The sequence below is a fragment of the Toxorhynchites rutilus genome, chromosome 1, assembly GCF_029784135.1.
Source record: "Toxorhynchites rutilus septentrionalis strain SRP chromosome 1, ASM2978413v1, whole genome shotgun sequence".
NCBI classification, from domain to species: domain Eukaryota; kingdom Metazoa; phylum Arthropoda; class Insecta; order Diptera; family Culicidae; genus Toxorhynchites; species Toxorhynchites rutilus.
The window spans coordinates 115,985,949-116,012,499 of record NC_073744.1 but is presented as its reverse complement, the minus strand read 5'-3'; the positions used below and the strand labels follow the sequence as shown (position 1 = coordinate 116,012,499).

Below are 26,551 nucleotides of genomic sequence, written 5' to 3'. Positions count from 1 at the left end.
GTTGGTTGAGTTAGGAATCAGCTTTTGCTTCACCGTTAGAGAACTTGAATTTGTAGATCTGGAATGTATGTTCTTGAACGTAACCCCGCATAATTCCTTACACAATGGATACACATTGAACTTTTTCGGAAACAAAGCTACAGTATTGAACAAAACATTAACATTAGAGAGTTGTGATGAAATAATTATGAGAAACAATCATGCATATAAAACATAGATCATTGAGAAATGGGACAAATCCATCTGCATCTATTTCGTTCATGAAGTAAACTTTAATATTAGGCTGTCAAAAAAGTCCTGCGGTATTTCCGCGAAGTGTCGTTGTAAGCGCGTAGTTCTAGTTGTATTCATTGTATCGAGTCATACTATAGCTTGTTGGAAAGGTATTTTTGCATGCTATAATATAGTCCTTGACAGTGTTTTGTTTGGTTAAGTCGTTCGTGAGTTATAGTGTCGCAAATATGGAGCAAAATAAAGAGAAAATCCGACATATTTTACAGTACTACTATGACAAAGGCAAAAATGCATCTCAAGCTGCCAATAAAATTTGTGCAGTTTATGGACCCGATACAGTTTCCATTTCCACCGCACAACGATGGTTTCAACGTTTTCGTTCTGGTGTAGAGGTCGTCGAAGATGCGCCACGCTCCGGAAGGCCTGTCGTCAAAAATTGCGACAAAATCGCTGAATTAGCCGAGAAAGACCGGCATAGTAGCAGCCGTAGCATCGGCCAAGAGCTGGAGATAAGTCATCATACCGTTATTAACCATTTGAAGAAGCTTGGATTCACAAAGAAGCTCGATGTATGGGTGCCACACACGTTGACGCAAAAAAACATCTTTGACCGTATCGACGCATTCACGTTTCTTTGTTTTTAAGAGGCTTTAAACTTTGCAGTTCATTCGCCTCCATTATCGACGCATGTGAATCGCTGCTGAATCGCAACAAAATCGACCCGTTTCTGAAGCGGATGGTGACTGGCGATGAAAAGTGGGTCACTTACGACAACGTGAAGCGCAAACGGTCGTGGTCGAAGCCCGCTGAAGCGGCTCAGACGGTGGCCAAGCCCTCATTAACGGCCAGGAAGGTTCTGCTGTGTGTTTGGTGGGATTGTCAAGAATAATCTATTATGAGCTGCTTCGCTATGGCCAAACGCTCAATTCGGACCTGTACTGCCAACAACTAGACCGCTTGAAGGTAGCACTCATGAAGAAGAGGCCATCTTTGATAGACAGAGGCCGCATTGTCTACCATCAGGACAACGCCAGGCCACACACTTCTTTGGTGACGCGCCAGAAGCTCCGGGAGCTCGGATGGGAGGTTCTTTTGCATCCGCCGTATAGTCCGGACCTTGCACCAAGTGACTACCACCTGTTTTTGTCCATGGCGAACGAGCTATGTAGTCAGAAGTTAGCCACAAAAGAGGCCTGTGAAAATTGGCTATCCGAGTTTTTTGCCAATAAGGAAGCAAGCTTCTATAACAGGGGTATTATGAAGTTGGCATCTCGTTGGGAACAAGTCATCGAACAAAACGGCGCATATTTGACTTAAAACAGATGATTGTAACTAATTTTATGAACAAATGAAAATTCAAAAAAAATACCGCAGGACTTTTTTGACAGCCTAATATCAGCGAGACATTTAGCTTATTGTGAATATTGTAGACACCATACGCTACGTGGATTGTATCAAAAGATTATTGCTCTATTTGACCCTAACTTGCTTTTCACGAACTGTCGACGAACCATGTACTTGTTATTTTTGTACGGTTTCAGGTCTGTGCATTAAACTAGTAGATATTTTCTGTAGTTTACTCAACTTAGGATCATATCTTGCCGGTTTTCAATTCTCTTTTCTTGCCGGAATTTGTCCCTCACGCGTGTAATCACGTTCTTCGTTCTATCAGTCATTCTGCATTTCAAATTCATTGGCCCTTTTTTCAAGGTACGGAAGACAACGTAACTCAATTCCGCACTGTTGATCACTTCTGGTAAGTAGGACTGGAATCGTGTAGTCGCTTCAGTGATAAACTGTCAACAGGATGCACACAAAACTGGCAACAAAATTTCAAATTTTGTGCATTCCGACTTCGTTTCGTTTCTGTTCACGATCCTGGTTCGTAATCGGTCTCTTAAGCATCTTTACATACTTGGACTCGCCAAAAAAAGGACTACTTTTAGATGAGGCGTCGTGCATAAATTACGTAACGCGAGTGGGGAGGGGGGTCGAGGTTGCGTTACTTAGTGTGACATAGGGGAGAGGAGGCGAGGGAGAAGCCGTGATTGTTACGTAACAAAATTCCCTTCTTATTCTGAGACCGAAAGGGTGTGTTTCCTGAGCCAAGTTGATAAAGCACTTAACAGCAGCCAGTAAGCTGGTACCGATTAATGCATCTAAAATATCGTGTTAATCTATCGCAGGGTTTCTCAAAGTGTTAGATATCGACCCCCTGGGATCGATTTCGGTCTCCCAGGGGTCGACAAGAACGAAAAATGATTTTGGGGGTCGAATGGGTCAGAAAATCGAGCCCTATTGAAAAGTACAAGTCCTTATTTCAAGCTTCCAAGATACACTTTAAGTTGTGTTACGTGATCCAACATGATTATTAGAAGAAATTATTTTCGTTATACATGAAAAGGCCCATTCCAGCGTGACGTGACAACGGTTTGACTCACTAAAACAGGTTTTTTTTCTATTTTTATGTATACATCACACGATTTCCAAGTGGTAAACGATTTTAAAGTGAATTTGAGAAAATTTCCTACAAGAATCTTTAGTTGGAGAATATTTTGCAGTTGAATTCGCTTGTTGCCAGCCCAATACTTTTGTGACGTGACAACACCTGTCTTTTTGCGGATTCCGACTTTTGAACATTAATGTTGTATTTTCAGTTCCGTTTCAATACATACAAATAAACTTTGTTATATGATTTGGCAATGAAAGATGAACGAAGATTCCTGTATACTCAGTTTTTCAAAAAACTCGCAAGAACATGCATTTTGACGGCATGCATTTTGTGACGTGACAACGCGCTCTGTGCGAATAAACAGTCTCCACGAAGCGTTGTCACGTCACACAATCAATAAGTTGTATTAAATAAGATTTTCACCGTATTGTAGTAAGCGATATACTATTTTTTATGTTTTTTTATTACTCTGAATACTTTTTTCTTTCCTCTGAGATCTCCCCTTCCCCTTCCAAAAGTCCATCCTATAGGGGAAAGTGGTCCTAACGCAACCGTGTCATAACGCTGACAATTTGATAATATGGTGAATTCTCTTCATTCTAGCGTTTTAGCGCCATTTTACGTTTTCATTCCTCCAAAGTCAGAGAAGAAATATATTCGACCTGTGTACAAAATGAGTTCTATGTTCTTTTAGTTTGTGAAACATTGCGAAACAAGGCAATTTTAATTGTTTATTGTATGTTCATAAAAAAAAGCTATATAGTTTGAATCTACCTGTTACCTGTAATACACGGTATGTCTTTATTTGGGAAAAGTCGGGGTGGTCCAAAACCGACCTCCACTTTTTATATCGTGATTGTTTAACACGTTCACTCTGGCGCTTGCCATCAATGACTAGCACAATCCTGGTTCATCGAGTGGCGTTCACTACAGGGGGAACGCATTTGATTTTGCTATCAGAAACTTTTGATAAACTCACATACCTGTGCAAGGGAGTTTATGTTTGCGTATTGAAGATGACTTTGACTTTGACGTTGACTTCGATCGTTGATCGTTAATCGTTGATGTTTGCGTGTACATTTGTATGTGCACTTTCTTTGTATAACTCCACACACGTCGCTCTAAGGCTAGGTTCTTCCCACTCAAACATTATCTCCCTCTCACTTAAATCCTATCTCTCACTATCAAACATTATTCTTTTTTTATTCCTCTTCGTGCACCCATCGTTATATGCCAACATTGCCATTCACGATAGTATTGTGGGATTTCATGCCATTCCCGGCCTTTTATATCCGTTTTTAACGAACCGGAAGTCAACATCCTCGATTCTAAAATGGCATCGGAATACAACATTCGACTTCCGCTGGTAAGCCCATATCGTATGGGGTTTCCATATTTTTTTAGCATTCAATAATACCATCAGCAAACCGGAAGTTGAAATAAGATTATATTCTATATTATGGAATCTACGTTCATATATTGTTGATAAAACATAGGAGAAATATCATTTGTATGTTTTGAAACGAAACGGTAATTAATGAAATTAATCATTAATGTTCAACAGTCCGAAACAGCAAAAAGTCAGGTGTTGCCACGTCACAAAAGTATTTGACTGACAACAAGCCAACCTAACTATAAAATATTCTCCAACTGATGATTCTTGTTGGAAATTTTCTTAATTTTACTATAACATCGCTTAATTTTGTGTGCTTTATTCGTGAAAACGCAAAAAAAAGTGTTTTTTTTATCTCATTTATTTATTTATTAGGCTCATCAGCATTTTTTAGCTGTAACAAAGCCAGGTTTTAATCGAGTACATGTACATATGTTTATGTTTCTATAAATTGTAAATTACACAGTAGTTAGTAGTAGCCATTTAGGCGTTAAGTTTTCTGTTCCATTACATAATGGTAAATTACACAGTAGTAGCCATTTAGGCGTAAGGGTATTTTTTCTGTTCATCCATTGTTCGCTGATGATGGTTGCGTGGACGTAGTTATTCTATAACAACACAAAGATGGTCAATTGAGGGCCCTGAGCTTGAACTCACGATCGATCGCTTAGTAAGCGAACGCGTAACCAAGTGGCTACGAAGACCCCACAAAAAAGTGTTTGTAGTGAGTCAAAATGTTGTTACGTCACACTGGAATGGATCGAATACTATTCGTGACGTGACAACAACTTCTGGAGACAGTTGATACTTCTCTATTTGTGGACCGATTGTGGGTTGTTGACTTTCATCGTTTGCTCAGAGAAACCCAAGTATAAAAATATTTGAACCTACGTTCATTTGATAAACTAAAAAAAAGCTCTATTTTTGTGACGTGACAACGCTTCAAAATACCTGTTTTTCAAATGCTTGTTTCTCATAAATTACAAAATGAAACGTAGGTCCACCCACGGCTCTTCAAACAAGCATTTAATCACCCATTCAATGGTATATAGACATTGAAATTTGGTTAAGCATGAGCAGAGATATCTCAAGAAACATAAAAATAGTGAAAACCTAAAATATATTAAATATAATTAAGTAGTTTTTTAAACTCGCCTCTCTCAAAGGATGGTGCATAAAAATTAAATTTGTTGCAAAAAATTTATGATATAATTAGTGCTTATTCAAATAACGTTTTCAATTTTTGAAATTTGGTTTTCTGGTGCATAACCTCATGGAATGGGTCAAAAACTTAACAAATAGATGAATGCGTATGAGATGAAAATTTGGCAAGTGCATTTGGCTTTTACATCTATTTGCCAGACTTCAGACTTGTGTAAAGCATCCAGATATCCAGACCGTCCTTCGTCTAGTCCAGACTTTCCGCACTGTGCCCAGATTTTTCCAGATTAAAAAAAATCTGCAATCACATTTGACTTTATTGAGTTGGTTTGGAAAACTAGTTTGTGCTAGAAACAGTTCCGCAAAATGGCATCACTAATTTCACCAAAGGGATTGGGAAGTACAAAAGCGACTGCTGTGATGACGAGTATTCTCGGAGATGGTCAACACGAGGAGCCCATTAGTCATTTGCGAAGTAATCCGTTCAGCTCAATTGCCGACGAATCGACGAATCTGTTGAAGAAATAGCCACTAGCCTTGAGGTAGCAGCGCACTGTTTGACCGGAGGTCAAATAATTGGCACTTTTGGATAGATAAAGTTTGGTTTGAAATTTATACAAACACTTTTTGGTTTGCCACTCTTCAATTATCAACAGTGGCAGACAATGTCAAACATCGAACATGAAAAAAATTGCCTGAAATATTTAAGGTAACCTAACCATGTACCGACAGGTTCGGAGAACAGACCAAACAAATATTTTAGGTATCCAATATTTTTTAGGCAACTGAATATGCTTGTGCTTGTCGTGTTTTGTGTCGAATATATTGATCGAATTTCATCTGTTAAAAGTCAAATACCGTTCCGAATCATATTTCGGACGCTTAAGGCATATGATGCAGACAACAGATCTAAACTGTATGCACAGGTATTTTTGGTAGATATTTTTAATAAATTAGTTCAATATGCTTTTAAGCTTTCTACTTTGGTACCTATTTGATTGTTAACATAAGAAAATCATCGAAAAAAATGCTTTTCAAATGAAGCGAATAAGAATCAAACTTCGGACATTAAATCAAATTTCGGACAGATTGAATTCAAATTTCGAACACTTTATTCTGGAATTTTATGGACGAAAATTACATTACACTGGATTATATGTTATAGTCGACTGCGAAACACTTACCAAGCAATCACAGTAAACTGTTAATGATGGTTAGAACTAATGTAACACGGGAGAAATTTGAATATTTATTAACGGGTAAATTCTACGTGCTCACGCTAACCAACGTCAAACACAAACGATAATGAGTGGTGCTGTTGAATTTTTTCCTACTATGTAATAATTCAAATGTTATTCTCAAATGAAGTGATTGTGAAACCAAGGGATCACTCTCAAGAAGCAATTGTGATATTAAATTTATAGTTGTATCATCAGTGCATGAAGCATTTTAAGATATTAGAACGAAGTGTCCGTAATATGATGTTGTCCGAAATATGATTCAGAACGGTATTTGGTTTTGATCAAACAGTGTTTGATCACCCTAGCTATTGAAAGGATGTTATGCAGTTCGTGAATGATTGTTTTTATGACATTATACAAGTTATCGAAACGGATTCTAGAACGTTGTATAACGAAATGGTTTCGTTGTTCAAAAGGGACAAGGCAATGACTATGACTTCACCGGTGACCGGAATAAATCGCCACAGTAAACAACTGCAACAGAAACAACCGCTTAGAAAAAGTGTAGTAGGCTAGAAATATTTGGCGCGGGAAAAACATCATGTGCCTCACATTTCTATTATAAATTTATTCTCTTGTTCTCGTTTTTCGAAATTTATTCTGAGGACAATGTAATGGGGACGAAGTCCCCATTTGGCGAGGATAAGGAATCGAGGCGGCCCATGCCGCCAAGATGACGCAATCCGAGTCCACCGCCGACCCGCCGTCGGAAGCGGCGGTGTCTCGCACGCAAACCTGGGATCCACTGATTGCCCGGTTAGTTTGAAACATAGGATACGATCCTTTAGCAATGTCCGACCGAGCTCTAGCGAGCGTCGGACGGTATACGTCTGCCCGGGGCGTTACGTTTGCCTGGGGCGATACGTTTGCCCGGTTAATTCTTGTTTTGAAATACAATACCGCGCCACAATATTTATAGCCTACTACACATTTTATAAGCGGTGGTTTCTGTTGCAGTCGTTTTCTGTGGCGATTTATTCCGGGAACCGACTTCACCAGGCAACTCAACTCACTTGGCGCTTTACTTAAAAGAGATTGTCCATCGCTTTTCATTATGAAGAGTATTTGCTATAGTTCTGCCTTATGCTCTTCGTATGCGTGTAAGCATATTCCAGATGAAATTGAGCAAATCACTAGCTGTCTTCGAAGGAGTCCCTTGCGGACTACTGAGTGTGATGAGATTCAGGAAATTCTTGAATTCTCACTGGAAGCAGTGGTGCGAAGAGTGCTTGTCAGATATTATCCACTCCGAATCTGCCTTGGATTTGTGAAACATATTAATCGTGTTGAGAACGCCTAAGTGGTAGACTGATATATATTCGACATTTTTGTCATACATACTCGAAATGATTAACTTATTAAGTGAGAGTCCTATCGATTCTTCATTCGAGCATTTCACGATTTTTCCGCACGGTATTGGATATTTTTTCACAAAAGAGTTCATGCATACGCTAAAACATCAGAATAAAGATGCGTTTGATCAACAAAATACATAATACACTTGACTCGGTTATGATAAATCTGACCATGCTGGACCATGCATCAGAAGGAAACATCAAGCCATTATACGCTTACTGAAAATTTTCCTACTCTGGTTCCCAGAGAAATGATTCAGCCAATTGATGAGGAATTCAGAGAGCTGCGCAATGTTGATTTTTCAGACTATTCTCCAGATGAATGAACCAATGTTTTGGGGTAAAGTTCTTGCCACAACTACCCGTAGTAGTGGAATGGCATTCCCGCAATTAAGAAAATTTATGCCAAAAAATTACTGAACACCGAAGAAAGTGGTTTGGTGAACATGTCTGCAACCATCAGGTTTAAGTATAATGCGTCGATATATGATGAGAAGAAATAACCGTTAAATCATGTTTTACAGTGTTAATTGATTGATTGTGTTGAAATATAGAGACTTTAAAATTATGCAGTTCTAGTCTTGAGAAGGGCCCTTGTGGACAAACTCAATCCAAACTCCTTCTTCACCTGCCCTGAGAAAGATACTTCGTTGTCATTGCTCGTCAGCAAACCGATCAATGTTCAACGAATTTGAACAGAATTTTTTGCCAGCGCTCTGAAATCGCGTTTTTTGCCTTAAAAAAGACTATGTACATACATTACATACCGTACATTCTTAGCAGCCCTAAATAATTGAAGTATTGCCAGATACTTTCAGAGATTTTTTAAAATAATATTCCAAGGGCGGCAAAAAAAAAATCTGTGGGTGATAATATAGTCGTTACGGCCTTATAACAGATTAACCAATCGCAGTCTCTAAATTAGTAAGAATTTTGTATGGATAAGACCAAAACGAGAAATAGGTTTTTGTTAGAAAAATTTTACAATAGGGGTCTAAGGTATCACTTAATTCTGGAAAAGGGGTCTATTACCCAAAATAGTTTGAGAACCCCTGATCAATCGGATCACGACTTTGTCATGGCTGCTAAACATAAGCTTAACGGGTGTTAAATAAAAAATGAGAATTTTTTCAATACCTTTCAGTAACTCAAATAAAGAGCGTAAAATTTTCTTTGTCCAAGAAAATTGCTCTTTGGGCTCCCTAGAAACAGTAGTCGTGTTTGGTTTTGCTAGTTTGAATTTAGTCAAAGCAAAGATGGCGTCGAAACAGCACGTGCTCCGCAAACGCGTTGTACGGTTCTACGAAACGCATTTCCAGCAAGGAAAAAAGTTCACGGTGGCACATTTTGAGGAAGAAAATGTACATGTCAGTAAGGTATATCGTATCCTGGGTTCCCTGAACGTAGAGCGGAAGATCGGAAGTGGTCGTCTGGTGACGATAATGAGGAAGCAGAGGACATCGTTAAAGAAGCTGTTTGACAACAAAAACGCAACCAGCCTGCGTGACGCCGGTCGGAAATATGGCTGCTCCCACGTATTGATCCATCGGACCCTCAAGATGGAAGGAATTGTCTGCAGGAAGAAGACGAGGTCGCCGGAGTACACGGAGGAGCAGATTGAGACGATTAAATCACAGTGTCGGTGGATGACCAAAAAATACCTTGGTTTAATCCGAGCGGTCTGGCAATCAACCAACAAATCTATCGAGAAGAGTGCCTCGATAAAATCCTGCTGCCGTTTCTGAACGAGCATCACGCGGATGGGAAGTACGTCTTCTGGTCGGACAAGGCGTCTTCCCATTACGCCAAGAAGACGCTGGCGTATCTTGAGGAGAAAAAGATACCGTTTGTGCCGAAAGATCGTAACCCAACAAACTTGCCCCAGTGCCGCCCAATAGAGGATTTCTTTGGCTCACTCAGTGCCCTAGTGTATAAAAACAATTGGAGGGCCAAGGACACGAAGCAACTGACAACAAGAATCCGGAATTGTATCCGGAAAATGGACGTAAGTGCCGTACAACGTTCTTGTGAGAGCATCGCGACAAAGTTGCGTCGAACAGCAGACCACGGCCCTTACCCAAACATTCACTGTCATTTTTTTTGAAGAAAATACATTATGTTATTAATAAAAAATACTGAAATCGATGAAAAAAAACAAAAAAAAAATTTATATGTTATTGAAAAAATTCTCATTTTTTATTATTCCGACACCCGTTATTCCGTCTGTTATCGCAGCATGCGAAATGAAGCTAAGGAACCTTAGTCATGCTGAAGCAGTTCAATACAGTGCACTGTTTTTTGTACCCCATTTGTTTACTTGTTTAGGCTCATTAGCATTTTAGCTGTAACAGAGCCGGATACATATTACATATTACATTATTACATATACATATTTTAACGTCCTATAAATTGTACATTACACAGTAATCATATTTCATCACAGTAATTTAGACCAACGGACAGCGGAGACAGATATGATCATTGTTGGGTTATTAATAGTACAACAGCCCGATGTTTCTAGCAGAGCAGAGCAGCAGCCAATGTGGCTACGAAAACCCCCAGGAAGGCACTGTTCTTCGAACGCATTTTCTCATGGGCTCGATTTTAAAAAGGTGTCCGAGCTGTCTGAATTCGAGATTGTTCGGTATCAAGGAATAATTAAACCTGTAATCATAATTAATGTGGGTGGAGGATCAGACGAGAACCCTCGTTTTGAAAAGGTCATTGATATTTTCGATTTATCATTTTAATCAATTGAATATTAATGAAATATTCGTTGCTATAAATGCACCAGGCCGAGTTGAACAACAGATTTACTAGTTCCTTATAATCACGAGGGATCTCACTTCGATAAAAAAACTTAAAACAAGGGACCCGGAAATTGAAATGAAACATTTTGAGTATGGGATATCGTAAGCTGATGTGAGGAATAACCTAGAGATCGATGGATATCCCGTAAAAGCAGAATATATTGAGTCCGCAAACTCCCAAATCGATAAAGCGCAATTAGTACGACATTAATCCGAGTGAATTGCACCCAGTACCTTTTGCGAGTAGGAAAATGTAACGACAGGAACTTCTGTATTGAACCAAGGAGTAGTTACTTTTGTGTAAATCAACATCAATTTATACCAACCCATGTTCCTCTCAGCCAAACGCCAGATGGTTTAAAAGCATCAATCCTAGTAGGTTTTTTTCCCAAAATATATATTTTATTAAGGCACATGTAGCGTTAGCCTGACGGGAGTCCAATATTTTGACAATTTTTGTCTTACAACTATGTTAGTAATATGTAACCGATTACTCGCGGTTGGCTCGAGGTTAGTATTACAAGTGTTCTCATAATTGGTATGTTGCAGTCTTCGATGCTCTGTACGTGTGCCCGACACGGGATACTTCCTATTGGGATGCAGCTGACCATTAATCAGCAACGCCCCCCTAGTCTGTACCCCATATCTAGCGTGGTGCGTCTTTCTCGACTCGAGGAATCCAGGATAGAATGGTCACTAGTCGGTGCAATCATCAGCTCGTGTAGAGTTGTCATGAGCGGTACAACCTTTGGCTCTTGTTGAATCATCAGTGGACTGCACAACCTTTGGCCCGTGTATCTGTAAAGAGTGTGTGTATGTATTGCCGCGACTAAGTAAAAGTTTATCGATCGGATAGGAGGGATATGAAACGAGGACACAACGAAGGAAACATCATTAAACGTTGACATCGGCGTTTCTGAGGAACAGGTATAGATGAAGCAGAAGATCAGGATCCCGGCTGCCTAAGATATCCCGGACGGGGATATCCGATTGTCTGCCTTGTGCTCTCAGTGCTCTAGAGAGCTGAGAGCGAGCAACATGGAACCGGATACACGACCAGACAACATGCTCGATGTCGTGGTAGCCATCGCCACAATCACAAAGATTGTTTGCTGCGAGCCCAATGCGATAGAGATGCGCGTTTAGGTTGTAGTGATTGGACATAAGCCGAGATATCACGCGAATGAAATCACGACCTACATTCAATCCCTTGAACCATGCACTCGTCGAGACCTTAGGGATAATCGTGTGTAACCAACGACCGAATTCATCACCACTCCACATGCGCTGCCAACTTACGAACGTATACTGACGAGGAATGTGGAAAAATTCATTATAAGCAATTTGCCTTTCAAAAAGTGTGCCTTCTAAAGCGCCCACCTTAGCTAGCGAGTCCGCTTTCTCATTCCCCGGAATCGAGCAATGAGAGGGAACCCATGCTAAGGTAATCTTGAATAATTTTTCGACCAAAACACTCAATAGTTATTATTCTTGTTTGGAAATAAGATCAGCGTTTATCAACTTTCATTGAGCGGATTGCCTCTATTGAGCTGAGACTGTCTGAAAAAAATAAAATAGTGGTCGATGGGCAATGTTTCAATTATCCCTAATGCGTAATATATCGCACCCAGTTCAGCGACATACACGGAACAAGGATCTTTGAGTTTGAAAGAGGCACTGGAATTTTCATTGAAGATTCCGAAGCCAGTGGACCCGTTTATGAATGAACCGTCAGTAAAGAACATTTTATCAGATCCAACTTTCCCATATTCTGCCGAAAATATCGGCGGAATAGAATCTGAGCGTAGATGATCTGGGATTCCATGGATTTTTTGTCGCATGGACAGATAAAAAATGACAGAGGAATTGCAGAAGTGAGGGAAGCAAACTTGGTTGGAGATGCCTGGTGAAGGGTGCACGTCGTGGGTAAGGTACTCATGGTATAAAGACATAAAACTTGACTGAGGAGTCAGTTGGAGTAGATTTTCGAAGATATCAATCACCAATGGGTTCATGATCTTGCAACGGATGAGAAATCTGTAGGATAATTCTGTGAACCGAAGAGTACGCGGGGGTACTCCTGCCAAAACTTCGAGACTCATCGTATGTGTCGAATGCAAACACCCCATGGCTATACGCAAGCAACGATATTGTATTCTCTCCAGCTTGAGAATATGAATCCTGGCAGCTGATCGGAAGCAAAAAATACCATATTCTAACACTGATAATATCGTTGTTTTGTACAACTGAATGAGGTCTCCTGGATGGGCACCCCACCATGTTCCGGTAATTGTTTGGAAAAAATTGATTCTTTGCTGGCATTTCTGTTTCAAATACGCAATGTGTCTACCCCAGGTACACTTAGAATCAAAATATACACCCAGGTATTTGAAAAACATAGAGTGTTGGATCGTTTTGCCGGATAGGTGAAGCTGGAATTGGGCGGGTTCGTGCTTCCTAGAAAAAACGACCATTTCAGTTTTCTCCGTAGAGAATTCGATACCCAGCTTGAGGGCCCACGTGAACAGATTGTTCAGGGTATCTTGCAACGACTTTTGCAGAACGACGGGATTAGTACCCGTGATGGAAATAACTCCATCGTCTGCAAGTTGTCTCAGCGTGCAGTCTCTAGTTAGACAATCATCCATATCACTGACGTAAAAACTGTACAAGAGGGGGCTTAGGCAGAAGCCTTGTGGTAGGCCCTTTTTTATGGGAGAATCGAATCAATGCTGTAAATTCCTGTTTTTCAATGATATTTAAATCTATTGATTCGGAACATTCATATATTTTTTTGGATTTTTTCATGTTTTTACAAATTTTGTTTTTTAAATTCGTGACTTCTAACGGTTCACCCAGTCAACACGAAGGCACCGATTTAGCTTATAATTAATAACGATGAATCCTAATAGATGTGAGCAATAATTTTCCGTCTCTGTTCGAAATTCTATGAACTTGTCGAAGTCATTATTTGCATATAAGAAACATCCGTATGGAGCAATTCCACGCCATATCAACCGGCTGATGGCCCGACTCTCACCAACCTTTTTGAAACTTGGTACCGTTTTGTCTCATGTTCCGAACACTTCATTTTTAAATGTAAATTTACTGCACTTTAATGTTATAAATAATTGAATAATGAATGTCCTGACATTCTCTGAGGTATAAGCTACATTTTAACATAATTTACAGGCATTGATTTAGCCTATAATTTAAAATATTGAACATTTGCAAAAAAGTGACAGTCTAAACCAATGATAAAAATGTTTACGTTAGCAAATTCCGTAAAAGACAAGCACTATTATTTTTTCAGTTTTTGTAGTTTTTTCAACTATGTTGTTTGCTGTTTTCACGTAAAGTGCTAGAAAAGTAAAAATCTACATTAAATGGATGAAAAAAATGATATTTTATGCAGAAATATTTATTAAATTCAGTATTGAAGTAGAGTTCGGAATTTGAATCGAGTTTCGACGTATGATTCAAATCCCGAATACATCATTTTTTAATGGGAATTTACTGAACTTTAATTGTATAAATAATTCTATAATGAAAACCCTAACATTCTTTGGTTTGTAGGCTTCATTTTAAAATTAATTTACAGATATAGATACTGCGTATAATTTAAAGGGTGTGTCACATCAAATTGCATCACGGAAAAAACGCTGTAGAAATTTAATTTTTAGGAATTATATCTTCTGCTTTCGCTTATAATCAGATAAGAGTGTATAGATCACGTTGGCCATGCTTCACTGTCAATTTTTCGTAAATTTGGAAAAATGTCGTCGAACGAAAAAGAGCGTCGTGAATTAATCCTGTGCACTCATTTCGAGAATCCGGAGTTGTCACATCGGGACATCGGTAAGATGCTGGGAATCGTCCAATCCACGGTCAGCAGAGTACTAAAACGATACTTCGAGAACCTAACCATCGACCGGAAGGCGAAGAACGGCAAAAATGGATGCTCCGTCAGTGTAAAAGATCTCAAGCGCGTAGTTAAGCAGTTTAGACGTGATCCGAGAAGTTCAGGCCAGGATGTCGCCAATAAGTTGAATTAGTCAAGTTCATTCGTCCAGCGGACCAAGCAGCGGGAGGGCCTGCGTACATACAAGGTTCAGAAGGCTCCTAACCGCGACGAAAGGCAAAACATGGTGGGGAAGACGCGAGCCCGGAAGCTGTACACCGAAATGCTGACGAAGCCGCATTGCCTGGTAATGGACGACGAAACCTACGTCAAAGTGGACTTTCGTCAGCTGCCGGGCCTGTTGTTCTTCTCCGCAGAGGACAAATTTAGCGTTCCGGAGGAGATTCGCAAGCAGAAACTATCCAAGTTTGCCAAAAAGTACATGTGTGGCAAGCGATCTCCTCTTGCGAAAGCGGAGCGCCCCCTTCGTGATGACCGGCACGGTAAACGGGCAGGTTTACCTTAAGGAGTGCCTACAGAAGCGCTTATTACCACTATTGAAGCAGCACGAGGGCCCGACCATCTTCTGGCCGGATCTCGCTTCGTGCCACTATTCAAAGGACGTGTTGGAGTGGTACGAAGCCAACGGGATCACCTTCGTGCCAAAGGAAATTAACCCGCCCAACGCGCCGGAGCTTCGCCCAATAGAGAAATATCGGGCGATTATGAAGCAGGCCCTCCGGAAGAACCCAAAAGTTGTCAAATCGGAGGCGTACTTCAAGAAAAAATGGATTTCTGTTCAAAAAAAAGTCACAGGAGGGTTGTGTCCGAGACACGACCGCATAGTTGACGTAGGATTCCGCTAGACTACCTGTTGATTTTGGATATGCTTGAAGAATTACATCGTTAAACACTTTGATAATGATTTGGTGACACTGAAAAAGATGCCGAATGAGATATGATGAAAACCACACTTTGTAACCCTAGACGAGATGCCTTCTGTATTGTGTATAATGATATAAAGAAAAAAAAACTCACCAATGTAACATAAAATAATTATCAATACCGAACACAATTATCAATTTTTGTCATCAGTAAACATGTTACCTTAATACAGTAGAACCTCAATTATCCGTGAGCAGATTATCCGCGAAAGCGAGTTCACTTGTAATGCTATAGAACTTCACGAAATTTGCCAGTGAGTAGGGTCTTGTTCTTTTGTTTTGGTCATGTCTTTCACATTATCTTATCACTGGTGTAAACGATCCTACAGATGGATAGTTTAATGATTTCTGTATTGATGAAACATAGTGCTCATGCTTAAATATCCTTTTTGTGTTCGCACCTCATGCGTTATCCGCACCCTTTATTGCGTTATCCGCGATTTTCGTAATCCGTGGTGAGCTAGCCCGACTATTCCGCGGATAATCGGGGTTCTACTGCATAGAGGAAATATATTTGAACTGGAAAAAGTAATGTTCTTTTATAATTTTCACTTTCTGAGTGTTTATTCAACCGTTTATTCAATCCAACGCGAATTTTAATTGGTCTAACAACACGTAATACTATATGTAGAGCATATGAGAAATCGCTTTCCCAATTTTTCTCGCCATAGGAACATTTCTAATTCCAAGTCATTTTTAACACAACTGCTACCATATACAATTTTACACTTACACTTGTGCTTAATTTTTCACAATACACTATCGGTCATTGATATGCAATTTCACGAAGCAACCAATATTAAAGTTCCAAATTTAAATTTTATTTGCTAGAATTAACTGTATCACTTACATTACCTTCAATATAAAAATGGCCTCGACTTGCATAAATTTACAATGCCGATTTTCCCGGACACCTTGGTTTTGATGTCTCTGTTAGGAAACACTTTTCGGCAGGAAAAAAAGTTCCCACTACTTCCATGTATTTACAATGCCAATTTCCGCCGGCTAGCTTGGTTTTGATGTCTCTGTTAGGGAACCGCCGCATGTGTCGTCAATTTCGACCAATCAGAAGTGGGTATTTCCGGTAGGATATGGGTTGTGAATTTTAAAATTGTTAAATGATAGTTTCATGACATATATTATTTTATTCTATGTAAAAAAAATTTATGGAGTGCCGAAATCCATTGACGCAAAAATTTCATCAATCCATCATGAAATGGCTAAGCAATAAGCGTTTGAAATTGGACATTTTTCACGATGTGCTCGATTTTAGATTTTCAATTTGTACCCCAATATGTTCCCGAAAGACGTAATCCTACGTCAAAAAACTACAACCTGACATTGTACAGAACCTTATGGACGGGGTAAAGAGGAAGATGCGAGCAAACGGGCTTGGGCTCGAAGTATGAATAAAAAGAAAATGCCAAAAGTTGTTTAATAGTATTTATTTTACTGTCTAAAATTTTCAAAAGGATCGGTCTACTGGGCGAATTTCTACAGCGTTTTTTCCGTGATGCAATTTGATGTGACACACCCTGTATAATATGAAACATTTACAAAAAAAGAGTGACTATCGAAAACCAGTGATAAAATGTTTGCATTAGCAAATTCCGTCGCAAACAAGCATCGTGAATTTTTAGATTTTTTGTATTTTAATTGCTGTTTATATGTTCGTTCGATAAGAATCTCTTTACGAATTTACTATAAATTTAAAAAAAATCTTTTATGAAGAAATCTTTATTAAAATTAACGTTAAAGTAGTGTTCGTAATTTGAATCAAGTTTCAACGCATGAATCGAATTCCAAAAGAAAATGTTTGAACACTATTTTCCAGCAAATACAACAATAGTTCACAAATTTGGGTACAAGGACAATCCAATTCTGGTGCAATAGTATAAAAAGAACATTTGTTAACAAATGTTTGCGTACTATTTCCTTGCAAAACGCAGGTCGCAGGTACAAACCAACGAGAGTAAAATTGATTTTCTAAGCCAGGTCTTCAACTAAAACCACAATAACAAAACCGGGGTACTGAAGTAACAGGGCGAACTCGATTATTATATTACAGTTTTGTATAACATATCCAAAAATCAGAAATGTGTTGTTTAAAACTCATGTTCATGTTTCCCTGTTTTTTTTTTCAAAAATTCATAACTTTTGAACTACCTAACAGATTTAGATAATCGACATATTAAATTTAAGTGAATGAGCTAGTCTTCTTGAAAAAAATATTCAGTTTGCAAAAAAAATGGAATCCTTTTCGCATAGCTCTCGTCTAGTCGCATAGAAATATCGAACTTTCAAGCTTTCAAGAAAAAATATAAAAATATATAGCGCCCTTGGTCCCGAAACCATGTAAACTAGAAAAAAACGAACACAATCGATGATTACGAAAACCAGATCAAATTTTATTGCTAGTAAAATGTGTTTCCACAAAAGACTAGCTTATTCGCATTAATTTGATATATCGATCATCTGAATCGGTCCAGTAGTTCAAAAGTTATGAATTTTTTAAACAAATGCATTTTGGCTGTTCGGAATTTGAGACAAAAGTGTTCGGAATATGAATCAGTGACATAAATGGTGTTCGGAATTTGAGACAAATGTGATCAATGTAATTTTTAGTTCTTCACCATGAAAATATATTTGTGAATAAATTTTTTTGAAGTCAAATGAAAAAGAAGGCTCTATTGTATCCAAAAATCAAATTAATTTCGCGATAAAGTACCATTTTGAGCAATGAGACACTGTTTAATGGCCACCAAAGCTTAAGTGTTCGGAATTTGAGACAAAACGGTATTTATGATGCAAGCTACCCAAAACCACAAGTTTCATTATCATTGATTTTTGATTTTTTTAAAAAAAAGTCGTGATCAAAATCATTGATTTAAAAAAAAATCAAGGGGTTGTATCCGAGACCAGAGCTGCAATTTGTCGTGAGAATCAAGTGATGGTACTCACACAAAGATAATCAACAAATTTTGTACTACGATTATCTTTGGTGACCATCCCAAAGTCAGTCCAATAGTGTGAGAAGAGTATTATCACAACACTAACACATGGTGAGCTTCTACTTGACAGTAGAAATCCGAGCTCCTTGGTGAGTGTCCTGTCGCTGAAATGTCAGAATAGTGCGATACTCAAAAGTCTAGCTGATGGTTTGGTGTTTGGCGATATTCACAACATTCGCCTCTTTGTGTTCGTGCTTCGTGACTAGGGATGCCAGGTGTGAATATACAGTTTCATTTTAAATACAATTTGAAGAATATTGTGTTTTCAGGCATGTATTTTCTTTTCAATTTTTCAGACGGCCTTAACGTTTTTAGCGGCACTTCGCCGACTCTACGTAGTAATACACGTGTCATTTGTATTAGTACTTAGTTTGTGGAATAACACGCCTTGTGTATCCCCTCTATTCCGGCTCCCGATCGGGTTTCAAATTAGCAAAATTATGCATTTTGTAACCCGTTCGACTTCGATTTTTTTACCAAATTTGTTTCTCATCATTGCAAGTATACTAAAACTGCAGACATGTTCGCAATTTTACTGATATTTAATGTCCTGTCTATCCTGTTGCGAACTTATATATTCAGTTGCAGACTGTAGGGATATGGTATTTCTTCTCTTTATGACTTGATTCCCTGCACTTAAAACCCCTTTTTTCAAACATTACATTGCTATCCTCGCGGTTACAAAAGTATCTGCATCTCAGATTTCATCATCATTTCAGATTTTTGTCGAAGATTTTCAAAAAAATCATCTGGCATCTCTTGAGGTAATGCATTTACTCTGACAAAGGTCAACACGAAAACAACAAGTCACCAAGTATTTTTGTATTATACATCAAATATTTTTGTGTACAATGGCTCTCTGAGTTGACCGCTACCGATCGCGCCAGCTGTCCAAACTGGACTACAAAACGCAAGTTGCGCATCTGATTAATCTTCGCTCCCATGGAGACTTCCCGCATCTCATGTTATACGGTCCTTCCGGGCCAGTAAGAAAACTCGCATCATGTATCTGCTGTGGAAACTTTACCAACCGGGCGTGGAACGGCTACGCAATGAAATAATAAACTTCACAACGCCCTCGAACCGGAAGGTGGAAATCAGTACCATCAGCAGTAATTACCACATCGAGTTGAATTCATCGGTTACCGGGATATATGACAGGGTGGTCGTGTCGGATTTGATCAATCAAATTGATCCCAGCGGGTAGAGTGAATATGGTGGTGGATTTTGGTCTTTTGGTCCGTGGTGGATTAGCTGACCAAAGATACCCAGGATGCACTGAGAAGAACCATTGAAAAGTATGTGTCTAGGTGCAGATTGATTTTGTGCGCCAATTCTACTTCGCGGGTTATTCCCGCGGTGAGAAGTCGTTGCTTGGGAATAAGGGGGCCGGCTCTATCTTAGGAGGATATTCTTAAAATTTTGAATGTAATATTGTCATTTGTTTGTTTCTTGAATGTAGCAACACTATTTGCATTTCAGCATATTCCTTCGGAGGAAAGAATTACGCTATCCTCATGCTGGAAGTTTGCAAGGTACAACAGTAACCGTTCACGGTCAACTAAGAAGTACCGGAAATTGACTGGCAAATATTCCATCGAGAAACCGCCAATCAGATTGTCCTCGAACAAAGTCCACAGAAGCTGGAGGGGGTGAGCGAACGGCTATACGAGCTGCTATTTCAAGGCGTTCTATCGAATGTTATAATCTGTGGTTTGGTACCGAATCTGGTTAAAATTTGCGATATGAGTCTGAAGACGCAAACATTGAATTTTGACGGGCATTATGAACACTGGATGCAGCAAGGAAGCAAACATATATTCAATCTGGACGTGTTCGTGGCGCAGTTTGTAACACTGTATAAGAAGTTTCTCAATAAAGCCTCAATGGAAGTGGATGATTTTTGAGCAATTATTTGAGATCGCAATTTTCTTTCGTTTTATAAAAAAATGAAATTTTTGTGTTCATCTCACGCTTATTAACTAAACTTCAATAGTTCTGGTAAGGCTTAACTCTAAATAAAAAAACGCCTTGTTGGTTTTCAATCGGATCATTTTCATGATCCGCAAATAATTATGAAATGATAAATTTATCAATATACTTAAATACCATTTCATTCAAATAATGGTTTTGGCTTCACCATGTTTATTTGAAAATTATATTTAATATAACTTTTAAAATTATGACACCATAATCTTTTTTATTATAAATGTTTGTTCATTTTAACTGCAAGAAATAAACACTCGAATACTGAAAGACAATTGTTCGAATGAATCGAATATTTAAAAATGGTCCCACGATTAATCGATAATCGAGTAAACGAAAAATTTAGGCATCTCTAACAACAACAACAACTTCTACTTCAACAAACAAATCTAAACCAATGAAAGTGAAGTGGAAGGTAAAACGTAATGCCAGAATTGCCGTTCGGACGTATCCCGTAAGTTTGAATTTATTTACATAGATGGTAACATTGGCTACAGTTTCGTCGGCTCAGTTGATTGCCGTTATGAACCAGCACAAAAAACAAAGCTGCAAATTATGCACCATGTCGGTACCACGATCAAAGCATTCCCTGAATAAATCATATCACATTAGCCGAGCCAGTTGGCGGAAGCATATGCATAAAGGTTACTAGGTTACTATTTTCAACGACAATTATTTATTTATTATACTGCTTCAAATACCTTCGACGAAATCAAATGTAACCATACCAACGTAAGTAATAACATAAACAAATCCAAACCTTTCGTCTTGCCATTCCTCATACGTCTTTTCTAAATAGTGTGAATTACGAGCCACCTGTTAACTCCACCTTCTTGATCTAAACAACCGTCGCGATTGTCAAAAATGATTGGAACTGTCTGATCACTCACATTTCTACTACCATCATACGCCACAACCACCGCTCTCGTAACGTAAAGTTGTAAACAGAGCGATCGGCAGTGAGAGGCATTGGAACCAACCGTCATTTGGTTAGGTGTCAGAAACAAAAGAGTGAGTATCACTACTGAATATTTGGATCTCACGTGCCGTGAGAGGAATTGAGTGACTATGGTCAGCTTTTTTGTGACATTGACGGTGATGGATTGCAGCTCTGTCCGAGACACGACCGCTTAGGACGTAGGACAACGTAATATATATTTTTAATTTGTTGGTTTATCATTTCGGATATTATTGGCGAATTGGCGAATAACTCTTTAGTAATAAGTTCCGCGGACCCTGAAAAGATTTAATAGCTTGCGTGGTTTTGTAGAATCATTTCGAGAAGCAACGATTCTTTCTTGTCTTTGCGAGAACAATACACTAATTGGGCATATGTCACAATTTGTTTCTTTATATCTAAAGACATCTTCCGTGCATCGTTGTTCAACAAGCATCAAACACGCGTCTAACAGATGCACACAGTTGCAGCGATGCAAATGCAAAATGCAAATCTTCGCAAATATTCTCTTCTCGCTATCCTCCTTCGTTATTTCTATTCTAGCGATTGCATAAGTTGCTCGTTATTGACAGCTCTGTTCGGGAAAGCACACAAATGGACAGAACAAATGTATGGGGAAATAGGAATGCTTCCAATGTTCATCAATTTAAACCATATACAGATTATGGGATTTTAATGTATAGCATATCAAACAAATCTTAGAAAATTTTCGATTCGATTGGTATGTAAATCGTTAAAATCCGTTCGCAGAAAAAAAATGGTTTTTAACGTTAACTTTATTTCATAGAAACGTGACCTGTTTTCTGATTTGGCACCCTTAATGTAAGACGTAGTCCTACGTCAAAAAATCGTAACTCGAAATCCAAATATCTGATTTAAATGTGATGTTTGACAAAGTTGTTGGAAAATAAATGAACTATTTAGGAAAAATAACATTTTAAATTAACTGTTAAAAATCTTACCCAAAATTTGAATTTTATATTAAAAATATTTACATCTCAATACAACCCCCTTAAACCCCCCTCCCCCCTTTGATATTTTTTGTACATTTTTATTGGAACCGCTTCTAATTTAACAAAGTTTGACGTATATTGGTGCCGTGTCCGACTCAGCAATATAGCTATATATTTTTTTTATTAATGAAGTTTCAATACTTTGTGAGATCATAACAATTTAAGAAAAGTAACATAACAAGTGGAATCTGCATGCGATTCAACACGAAAAACTATATATAACGATTTATCCTAGGACTAACCGTTCTCCCGTCTAGGGTTTTACAATAAAAATTAAAAAAAGAATAGAAGGGGAGAGAGGGGGTTACTAGGCTGGGTTTAAGTTTAAATTTTGAGTAAGATTTTTTAACAGTGCATTTGAAATGTTATTTTTCCTGAATAAAAAAATCTAACTCGAAAGCTATAAGAACTGCAAAAAATTAGTCAAAGAAGGAAATGTAAGACATTGAGTTTTCACATAAACATAAGAAATTATATCAAAACAAAAACTGATAAAATTACATCGTTTTTTTTTTAATTTTTAATTTAAATTCATTTTGCTCAGGGCCCTCATTTGTAAAGTTTTCAAAACAAGATACGTATGAATGACTTGTTATTTATTGAGTTAGATTTTTTTGTAATTTTTTTTTTCTAATTGATTTAGAATAAAATTCTGACTCAAAAACTATAGGACCTGAAAATGTTTTGCCAGAGAATGAAATATTATACATTGTTTTCTTTAAAGAGTATCAAAAATGAAGAATGTGTTGGTAGAAAAACATTTTTCCGGTAAAAGTGCCCAACTTTTGATGCATGAATGACTTGCTGTTTATTGTCTGGGTTACCCATAATTTTTTTTGAGAATTAAAAAAAAAATTCAAATAAATTTAATATTTTTCAATGTATTTTTCAATTTTTTTTAATTATTTTTTAATGATTCAATGATATACATCACCTAACATTTCTTTCTCTGGCAAAACTATTGTAGATCTTATAGTTTTTGAGTTAGAAATGTTTGTATTTTTATATTTTTTTATATTTCAAGTACAGTAAAACCACGATTATCCGCGAAATAGTATGGCAAGGTCTCTTCGGATAACAAAAATCGCGGATAACGGAATAAAGGACTAAAAATGAAGTGCAAACGCGAAAAAAAGATATTTCAGCATGAAAACTATGTTTTATCAATACAGTAATCATTAAAGTATCGATCTGTAAGGTCATGCATACCAGTGGTTAATGTTGTGTCCAATTCTCCCGAAACACGTTTACCCGAAGCACATTTACCCGAATGTAACAGATGCCCGAATGCAACGTCTACCCGAATGGACATTAACCCGAATGCCACGTTTACCTGAACATTCTCACGTCACGCTGGATTGGGCCAATAACCTGACACATTCGTGATATGAGCCCTTTATCTAAAACTTGTTGGATAAATCACCACTTCCTATATCTGTTGTAGTATGAATAGATGATTCTTATAATTGACCAATCATTTCGTACTGCGATGCTCTCAATTCATTTATATAAGCTTTATGTTGATCGGAAAATTTCAAGTTGTATCGATTCTAGTAGTTTTAGCAAGCAAAAAACCTCTAATAACTTTAAGGTTTTTTTTTAGCATTTACTAATGACAGCTACATTAATTTGAGATAATTAGGTGAAATGTAACTACAATCTCAAAAAAAAACTCTAATTGTTTTTTGGCAGTTGTTTCAACAAATTATGCTAGTACGAACACCCGAGGTTATGACCTACAAATGTGTAAGTGTTTGAACTCTAAACCCCAACCGCAATTGGGGGCTTGCTGGCGTTAAACAAACGGGAGTTCGCACGAGTTCGTGCATCTTAATGCGCGTTAACGTTATACAAATTTTATGGCAGGCGATTCACATGCATGCAGTAACAACCAACATCGTTCGTACAACAAGATATGGAAACAGACGTGCCCAGACAAAGGTGAGGTGTGAAGATATAAACGGATACTAATCACAGGTGATGCTTCGGGTAATTCATTCACAGCATTTCCACCGCCGTGAACGCGTGAATTTTAAGTGCCTTCTAACGGCCTCTTTCTTGTGTCTGTTATGCTGTTGTATTCACAGTATGTACTCACATATGTACCATTGAAAGCGAAACCTTTTGAACCTGCAAAGTTCGCAAATGAAAATGAAATCTTCGTTCTCACCTATTCCTATGATTCCGCTTACCGCTTGATTGCGTATTTCTTCTCCGTAACACTTATTGTGCTTCAATCCATTCTACACGAGGGCTCGTGATTGGTCCGGATATTGTTACGTTTAGCTGGGGAATGAGGATAATTAACGCAACGTGATCAAGTCACAATTTCATAAAAGATATGTAAATCTCATAACCCGCCAATTTGTTTGAGACTGGTTTTTATTGCCGATGCTGGGCACAGAATCTCATTTCAGAGAACGCAACTGTACCTGGTAGCAATTCAAACTAAGTGAGTTTTTCATAGGTGAATAATGTGAATATTTTTCCGCTTGCATGATCGAACCATTCAGTTCTTTTTTTTTGCAATAAATGGACCGCTACTTCATATTACAACAGCAGTTTAGTAAAACCAGTCGAGCAGCCCGTGGTAAGCCAACGGAATGTGTTATTCTGTTTCACAAAGATTATGTACCTCTTGCTGCCAAAGCCAGATGATTTGGTACTTCGGGCAGAGCTTCGTGTATGAGGGCGTATATGGATATGCGGAAGCATGGTGCAGCATACTAATCGATTCAATAAATAAATAGGCTGAGCTTCTCACTCTTATTACGATGACCACGACGGCGACACTCAATCGACAGCCGGATTGCACTGAGTGACTGGCCACTATCCCATGATCGAACAGGTGGTGGCACATTTTTCGTTCCGAGTGAACGCTTGCTGAATAAGTTATTTGGTTGAATTTCGTGCGCCCTGAAAAAATAAAACTCAACTGTTTCATATGTGTTTCATTTTAGACCACCTCATTGCGAAGTGATACTCGTGTTGAGCTAGTGATTTACCTTTTTCTTCTTATTGGTGGGTGGTACTGAAAAAAAACATTTTTCAGGTCACACTGCTTGCAAATCCAAACAATATGGACTTTGGTAATAAACAAATCTTTATCAACACGCTTCAGCAATGAGCGAGTATTATTCAATTAAGAACTTTACGTCTCGTTTACCAGGTTTCATCAACCATGGCTGGGAATCTAGAAACATATTAAGCTCGGCTAGGCTGATTTTATTTCTTCTAAAATAACCTTCATCGAATGTGTTACGCCCGACTGAATTCATCAGAAAATGTACAAGTTATCTAGCTATGGCGTGATCCTAGAAACAAAATCAATCGTTGCCTTTCTTCGATTTTGCTTTTTTGTCGACTCAAGTTGTTTCCGGCTAGGATTTTTTTTCATAGTCGGAGATCGACATTTTCATCTACCCGAATATTTCTGTCAAATCTTCTGATAATAGCGAATCTTTCATTAATAGTCTGACAAAATAGTTCAGGATTAAAAACGGGACACGTGGACCAAAAAAAAAGGAACTGGGTCAAATCTGTAATATATCTGCAAGGACTACCGCTGGTTTGGTAATAATTTGTATGGAGTTAAATTTGAATCAATTCTCATTGAATGAATGAATTAATATTTTGAAAGAACGCTGAAAGTTTTTCTTATTAGTGTGTGAGTGGAAATGAAATTCAACTCTTTTGAAGTTGTTGGTGGTTCTTCTTCTTCTTCGTGTTATTTTCCTTTGTTCACGGAGGCTTTAAATCTTACGATTCATTTGTCTCTGTTATTGGTTCTGAAAAGAACCGAGGCGCCTTGATTCTGCGTGTTCGGGAACACATATACCGATCACCCCAAATGCAAGCATCGATATTGAGTTAGATTGTTATGATTTCAATAGTTGCTTTCAAAGTAATTTTTCAGCTATTGAAACAAGTTTTTCATTTTCAACTGCATGAACAGGAAGTTTAATACTGATGCTATTTTGAATATCTGATCATTCAGGATTGGGCTTCAATACAATCCATTTATGCTGTTGTGTTTCTTCTAGACCTGGGGTTTTCAAATGATGCCCCGCGGGAAATTTGTGCTCCGCGAAG

General features: G+C 38.2%; 1 protein-coding gene across 1 annotated transcript in view; it reads left to right on the top strand.

Moving 5' to 3' along the window:
* LOC129761246 (uncharacterized) overlaps positions 1-26,551 on the top strand; it is a 97,516-nt gene that overhangs the window by 1,325 nt on the left and 69,640 nt on the right. The gene's annotated exons all lie outside the window — the stretch shown is intronic.